The sequence below is a fragment of the Sapajus apella genome, unplaced genomic scaffold (assembly GCF_009761245.1).
Source record: "Sapajus apella isolate SASKATOON/1434 unplaced genomic scaffold, GSC_monkey_1.0 scaffold25, whole genome shotgun sequence".
NCBI classification, from domain to species: Eukaryota; Metazoa; Chordata; class Mammalia; order Primates; family Cebidae; genus Sapajus; species Sapajus apella.
In genome coordinates, this window is record NW_022436965.1 from 1,985,658 (window position 1) to 1,993,959 (window position 8,302).

Here is an 8,302-nt window from a genome sequence, read left to right on the forward strand (position 1 = left end):
TGATTTTGTCTCCTCTGCCTGCCAAAATGTTTGCCTCCAATGAAGTGTTAGAAAATCTATTCCAAGTCGGTGTCAACCCATTTTCTTTAGCAATCAGCCAACACATATGAATTCCTCATCAGACTATGTCAACAACTCTCACTTACTACTTCTATCTATATCTTGGCTCAGACACAAGTCTATTCATATACAAAATATGTAATTTATTTATATTACATATACTTCCTCTCTAAAAATAACTCACATTTATAAAAGGAAATGTGTTTTCCATTTCATAGCAAAAATGAGATTTTTACTTGTATACAAAGCATTGTCAATTGAAATATGGAATAAATGAAAATACTTATTTTTTATTTCTCAAAAATGTGTAAATTCTTGAGGATTTTATAATGAATATATTATGAATGCTTTATTAATGTAATGTATGCATAATTAAATGTAGGTCATTGTGACTTTCTGAGGAAAAGGAACACACAAAGTAATGGGCTATAATTGTTTACCACTTTCAAGCACCTAAGAATCTAAGTTTTCTATAATCAGCTTCCCTTTTAACCAAAGAACCTTGTCCAAATATAATTACTTTGAATTTGAAATCACATTAAATGTAAGAAGAAAGGGGAATTAATGAAACTCTTGTTCAAAAACATGGCTATACTTCACTAATTCTCCATTGATATGTAATTATATTCTGCTAGTGGAACAAGAACAGATTAAACTCTACTACGTTTGTGACCTAAGTCTGTAGAGTGCTTTCTATAGATTCTTTCTGCACAGTACCAAAATGCAGACCTTCTATTTAAATATGAAAGGATAAAGTTTTAATGATTTGAATATATTTTAATGAAAATACAAAATGCAATGTCATTTCACTCAGCTTTTAGTGTATGTTAAAATAAATTTCAATTATAAATTTACAGAAAAGGAGTTTTATTTTTAACATTCTTCAATCAGATTGATAAAATTTATTTTGCAACTATAAACTATCTTATTTTTCTCTTATTGTGGTTTTCTAGCTAGATACAGTATTCACCATAAGGTAAAAATAAACACACACCTTTCACTTCAGCTTGCCTGTACTAACACACATACACACACACACACACACACACACACACACACACACTCTCTCTCTCTCTCTCTCTCTCTCTCTCGGGGCTTTTTGTTCCCTTTATTCCCTTTTTGTTTTATTCTTTTATGCTTTCAGAGAGAGAGAGATTTGAAAGCCTCCTTTTTAAATTTCAAGAGCAAAATACTTTAGGGAAAAGAGGTTTTTGGACTTTAAAAGCATTGACTTCTAGTATCAATAAAGTATGAAATAATCGTAAATCCATAAACATTAGGTTAAAGAAGTACATAAACTTGCTGTTTTCCTACAAAATAGATTTAAAAACCATAAACATTTTGAAGGATGGTAAAAGGGGTTTCAAGTCTAGGAAAGAAACGTTAGAAGAGATTAGTGTTTAAGAAAGGGTTTCATATTCTTTCTCTTCTGGGTTCAAACCTGAAGCCTTATTATGAGGTTAAATAGTAGAATTCCAAGTAATTTTAATAGACCCTTAAACTAGCAGATGTAAGAGTTTCTTTCCTAGATATAATCTCTGGAGAATACAGACCTCTTAGAGAAGTTCACATTTGGCAAGTTCCAGAACCACAGATGGCCTGAATACAGGTTAACAGAGAATCTCAAAGCCTATTTTGGAGACAAAGCCCAGAATTCCTGAGCCACCCAGTGAGAAAATCAGTGCTGGTACTGGGGGAAATTTTTCAGTGTCCTAGATTTAGACAAGAAGATTGAATAGAAGACATATGCTGTGGTTTGAATGTCTCCCAAAATTCATTTGTTAAGTACTTAATTCCTAATGAAACATTGTTAAATCACCTCCAAATAAGAGAAGATTAGGTCATGTGGACTCTGCCTTCATAAACGGATTAGCGTCATTGTTACAGAAGTATTTTAGTTATCTTGAGAGCAGGTTTGTTACAGAAGCAAGTGAGTCCCCTCTGGCCCGCTCCAACTCTCTTGCCCTTCTGCCTTCTGCATGGGATATGCAGCAAGGAGCCCCTCACAAAATGCCAGCACCTTAATATTGGACTTTCCAGTCTCAAGAATCGTAAGAAATAAAACTCTCTTCCTCACAAATGATTCAGCCTTGAATATTCAGTTATAGTAGCATAAAATGAACTAACTCCATATACCTGATTGGAAGCTATGTCAAAACAGCCGACATCAATCGTGGGGTCCAGAATAAACATTAAGAGCCAGTGGAAGCCAGTTCCCTCCCTGTGAACACCAAAAGAGAGCAGGAAGCCACGAGAAACCAGGAAGTCTTCTGATTAGAGCCTGAATGACATAAAAATTATCTTTATACTTGGTCTTTAATTTCTGTGAAGGACAGAAAAAGAAAGAGAGAGAGAGTTAAAGCCACACATTTGACTATTTGGCCAAGGAGACTAAGTTTAAAACCATATACATATAAGTAATGTAAAAGTAGCAAGGTAGTTTGGGGATGATAAGTATGTTAATTTATAGAGAAATAACTGAATATTCTTTTTAAAAAATTTTAATGGACTACTGTTTAGAGCAGTTTTAGGCTTACAGAGATATTGCATGGAAATGACAGAGTTCTCTTATGCCTTCTCACCTCCCACATGGTTTCTGTTGTCATTAACATCTTGCATTAGTCTAGTATATTTGCTACAACTGATGAATCAATATTGACAAATTGTTATTAATTAAAGTACATAGTTTACATTTACAATACTTTTTGCATTTGGCTTATGAGTTTTGATAAATGCGTAATGTCACATATCCACAATTAAAGTATCATTCACGGTTCACTGCCCTAAAAATGTGCTGTGCTCCACCTATTTCATTTCTCCCTCTTTCAATGGACCCCCAAAAAACCATTGATACTTTTATCATTCCTATAGTTTTGCCTTTTTCAAAATGTTATATATTTGGAATTATACAGCCTGTAGCTTTTTCACACTGGCTTCTTTCATTTAGCAATATGCATTTAAGTTTAAAGCCTTAAAAAACTCCTTTAAATGTAAAGTTGACAAAGTTGACACTGCCTATTCTAGCTTTTTAAAGTGTTTGAATTATGATGTCATTATTAGAGGGAAGTAGAGGCTGAGGAATATATAGATCATTACATTTAAATATATGTATTTATTATACATTTATCAGTGTTATATATGTATATATCATATATGTATAGTTCTAATGTACACCTTTGGAAAAATGGTCATTTTTCAATCAGACTACAGAACTATAACCAATGTATTAATTATAGAGCTAAACACACTGAAGCTCAAAAGATTACATGATTCATCCAAGTTCACACAGTTAATAAATGCAGAGATAGAAATGACAGGAGACCGAAACTTCTGTTACTTATCCCCATAACCTTTCCAAGAGTTTTCATGATTTAAGTCATACCTGTCACCATCTGTGCTATTTCAGTATGTTCTGGAGAAAATGTTACAGAGGTCATAACCCTCATCTGTACACCCCATTTATCAGGCCTTGCTAGTTTCACATAAGCTTAAAAGAATATGAATTTGCTGCTATTGCTGTTGTTGTTAAGTGAAGATCAACAGAACTGACCATCTGGGTCTCATGTGATTGAACATTAGTTGGTGTGGACTCTTTAGGGCAGTATTCGTGGTGGAGCAGAAGACCTGAGCCACCAGAGCCCTCTTACCCTGTATTCATGACTTCTAGCAGGCAGCCATGGGATCTACATTTCAAACCAAAATATGTTTCCTTCCCTACTACCAATTCCTAAAATTGTCACCATGTTCTATACCATCCCTCTTTATTGTGCTACAGTAGCTCCCTTTTATCTGTAGTTTTGCTTTTGCTTTATCTGTAGTTTCAGTTACCTACAGTAGAATACAGTAAGATATTTTGATAGAAACTGTATTTAAATATTTTTTATTAAAGTACAGTGTTACATTTTCTTCCATTTTATTACTGTTATTGCAGGTAGTCTCTTATTGGGCCTAATTTATAAGTTAACTTTGTTATGGGTATGTATGTATAGGAAAAAGCGGTATATATAGGGTTCCACATTATCTGTGGTTTCAGGCATGCTTTGGGGGTCTTGGAAGGTATGTACCATGGATAAGGGGAAACCATTGTAAAAAAGAAGCAGGTAAAGTCACAAATAGAAAGAAAGAGATGTTCTTTTCACACATGCTAAAGAAGTCTAGTCATGGATTGAAATCATCCTTTATCGCTCCAGTTCTTATATGATGATTTGGTTCCGTAGCTGACATACAATGTTTTGATTATTTTAGGCTTTTCCTTACTGCGTAGCCAAATGTGGATACTCTTTTCTTCCTCCTTGTTTCTCCACTTCTACAGTCAATCACTACTTCTGGGTTTCCAGAAGTCTATCTTTTTCTCTAATGTGCCTGATTTGTTTCTTCTGTGCAATACTGCCTTTTTAATTTAGACTAGTTCTCCCAACCCTCCATTCCTTTTATTCATCTTAGTTATATTTATTGTGTTCCCACTCTGAATTAAGATCTGTTCCTTTTGCTGAAATTATGGACTTGAGGAAAATCAGTAAAAATATTTGTTTGGAATTTATTTGATATGAGAGGCACAATAGAGAGTCAGAAACCAGCAAAAAGTGACAAAGAGATAAAGTAAAATAAGTTGTATAATTTATTAGAAGGTCATGTGTACGATGGAGGGAGACAGAAGCTCTCGCTGAGTCGGGGAACATGGTGCTATTTTAAAGAGGCTATGGAGGAAAGCTTTCACTGTGAAGCTAACATTTGAGAAAAGATATAAGCTATATGAAGGAGTCAGTGGTAAGAATACTTACTAGAGACTGTTACAGGGGAAGGAGGATTGAGTTCAAAATTTCTACAGCTGAAAAGTGCCTGGATTATGAAGCAGACTTCAACAAGGCCAGTGTAACTTCAGCTGAGTAAACGAAAAGGAAAAGCAGTAGGATAAAAAAGACAGAAAGGCACTGGGGGCTGAATCATAATGGACTTTGCAGGTCATTGTAAGGATTCCGATTTTCTAGTATAGTTAGAAAGGATACAGGCTATACACAGAGGAATGATATGACTTGATATATACCTTTAAAGACACATTTTGGCTGCTGAACTGAAGGTAAGTAAGCATTAGGATGAGACAAAAGCAGACACAATAGGGTCAACTGGAGGCAATTGCTACAAATTAGTCAAAAACTATGCTATCTCCAGCCAGGTAAATATCAGGGAGAGGTGAAAGGTTTGGACTCTGTATATATTTCAAATGTAAGATATGATGATACTCCGCACCATCCCTAGACTAACAAGCTTTCCACTCAGGAGCAGGACAGAATGCCAGCAGCTACGTTGTCATGATTCCGTCGTCAGTTGGGTTGCTGTCTAGAAGATTTTGCCAAAAACACCCATTCATACAAGACTTGGAAAGTGAAAATGCAAGAGTCATCCACTATTATTTCTCTCCCACACCAGTGAGGGCATTGTGGGTAAATAGAACACATAAGGTCTGCAGGTGCTCCGGCTGAAGACTTGTGAATCATTCATTTTAACGCAATGGGAAGCCGAGATCTTTGGCACTGGTCTCCTTGCAATTCTTACATATTTTCATGACATCTAGTAGGAACTTTTTGTTGGTGCTTGTGCTGACGTTTTTTGTGTAGTTTAACTATTTTGTGTGATTTTCATTTTCCAGCATGTTTAGTAGACAGTAAGTAGTCCCATGTGCTGTACACACATTATCAATGATTGTCAATAAAGATATAAGAAATGACATGGGAGAATTAGCATTGGCCACCTAGTAATCACTGTATTGATATCATGCTAAGGATTTAAAGTATATTTCTAAAGGATTGATAGATTTCAAGTTGTAAAAGGGAAAGATTCTGTTTCTCTTTGAAAACACTAAATTGGCCAATTTGGCCTTTGTGGAGGATAGATCGAAGAGAAGCAGCAGTTCAAGGGTGATTATAATAATTTCTAGGTGAGAAACAAGAACACGAACTAGGCAGACACTGGCATTGCTATTCAGTAAACAGGTTGTATTAGTCAGGGTTTTCTAGAGGGACAAAACTAATAGGATAGATGTATATATAAAGGGGAGTTTATTTTAGAGTATTAATTCATACGATCACATGGTCCCACAATAGGCTGTCTATGAGTGAGTAGCAAAGAAGCCAGTCCAAGTCCCAAAGCTGAAGAACTTGGAGTCCGATGTTCGAGGGCAGGAAACATCCCGCATGAGAGAAAGATGTAGGCTCAGAGGCTAAGCCAATGCAATCTCACCACTTTCTTCTGCCCGCTTTTTATTCTGGCTGCACTGGCAGCTGATTAGGTAATGCCCAACTGGATTGAAGGTGGGTCTGCCTCTTCCATTCCACTGACTCAAATGTTAATCTCCTATGGTAACATCCTCAGAGACATGCCCAGGAAACAATACTTTGCATCCCTGAAACTAATGAAGTTGATCTTCAATATTAACCATTACACAGGTACACTAGGAGGAGTAGTAAATTTAGTCCAGGAAACAGAAATTTCATTTTGATACTGGTGAGACTGTATGTAAGACACAGAGTTGTGCAATGATTAAGAAAGCAGACTTTGGAATCAGAGAGGCTGGGTGCAAATTCTTGGCTGTTACTTCTGGATATAAACCCTTGGGTGATCTACATAACCTCTGCTTGCCTCAGTAAGTACACATGGGGTATGCTGTGAAGATTCAATAAATAGACTCATGAAAATTACCTTGTATAGTGCTGAAACATCATTCATATTCTCTCTATATTCCTGGTTATTAGTATAAAATGATTAGAATACACCTGATAATAATGATAATTCAAGCCAGAAAATATTTTAAGTTGGATATATGGGTTTGAATTATGATTTGAATTTGTTCTAGCACATTAAAATGCATGCTGTGTAATTTAACTATATTTAGAGAGAAAAATGACAAACTTTTAGGAAAGTTCCTCTCTCTCTCTCTCTCTCTCTCTCTCAGATATATATACAGAGTATATAGGTGAAATATGTGGCCTCAGAATCCGCATGGTCCATTGAGAAGCTGAGTAAGTAGTATCCTGTTAGCATAGTCAAGAACATCTGATACTCAATGGATAAAATCAATTGGGCCTTCATATTGTGAGGATATAGTACCAAGTCACTATTTCGAGTCATCTGGCTTTGGTTTCGTAGCTCAGGAAATTTACTGGAATCTTGAAATGATGAATTTAAAAGTAGGTCATTTCTAGATAAACTTTAAAAAACATTCACTATATTTCACCCACCTGCCTATTAGGAAATTATGTTACATCTTCTCATATTCCTAGGGTTTGCATACCATTTCTTTTTCTACCATTTATGGTTATCATGGTACTCATATCTATGAAAGTTAAATAATTATGCAAGGCAGTCATGTGAATATTTATATCTTTTGTCTCTCTTTTCAATATACTGTTCCAAATAAAAATATGAAACAATATTTTAAATTATAGTTTAAATTAATGTTAAATACATCTATATATATTTTCTGTTATTTTTAAATCTTTGATCATTGAAGCATTATCGCCAAATGACATAGAAATTTTTAGAGAGTGTTTTTTAATAATGAGTCTTTGTATGACCTTTTTCAAACTACCCTAAGGTGTTTCTAAATTAACTTTACTTATGTTGCAGTCTTATGATGAGTGAAATTAGAATTTTCAAATTTCTTTTAATACTTTCTCAATTTTAATCTATCATATTTTCAGTTGTGTAATGACCTAGAGCTGCTAAAAAAATAAAGCAGCATAGTAATACACATGTGATAACGAGAGCTTGCAGTAGCTTAAAATAGATTTAGTAGAATTATGTTTCAAAAATCAAATTAATAGTGTATGTCAGCATGCACAGTTGGAAAACTAAATATGATTCAGAACTTAGACTCTGCTTTAATTTTTACAGTTATTTGAAGTAGCTTATCTGAAGATCATGTTAAATGTCTCTGGTACAAGAATACAGGGAAATAGCTAGACCAGTAAGATCATCAAATGAGAAAATTCTAATTAATTGACAATTCAGATTAACTGTAAAGTGAAGATGATCCTTATGTGATTTCACAGAATCTGATTGAGGAAGATAGCACACCTCTTTGGCAGTCTATTTGTTGCTACTTGAGAGCATTAAAATTTCTGGGAGGAGCTCATGGTTGCAAAGCGCTCTCATTGTGCCAATGGACTACGGCCTGTGTGACAGAGTGAAATCTTGTTTACATATATATATATATATATATATATATATATATACATACACACAC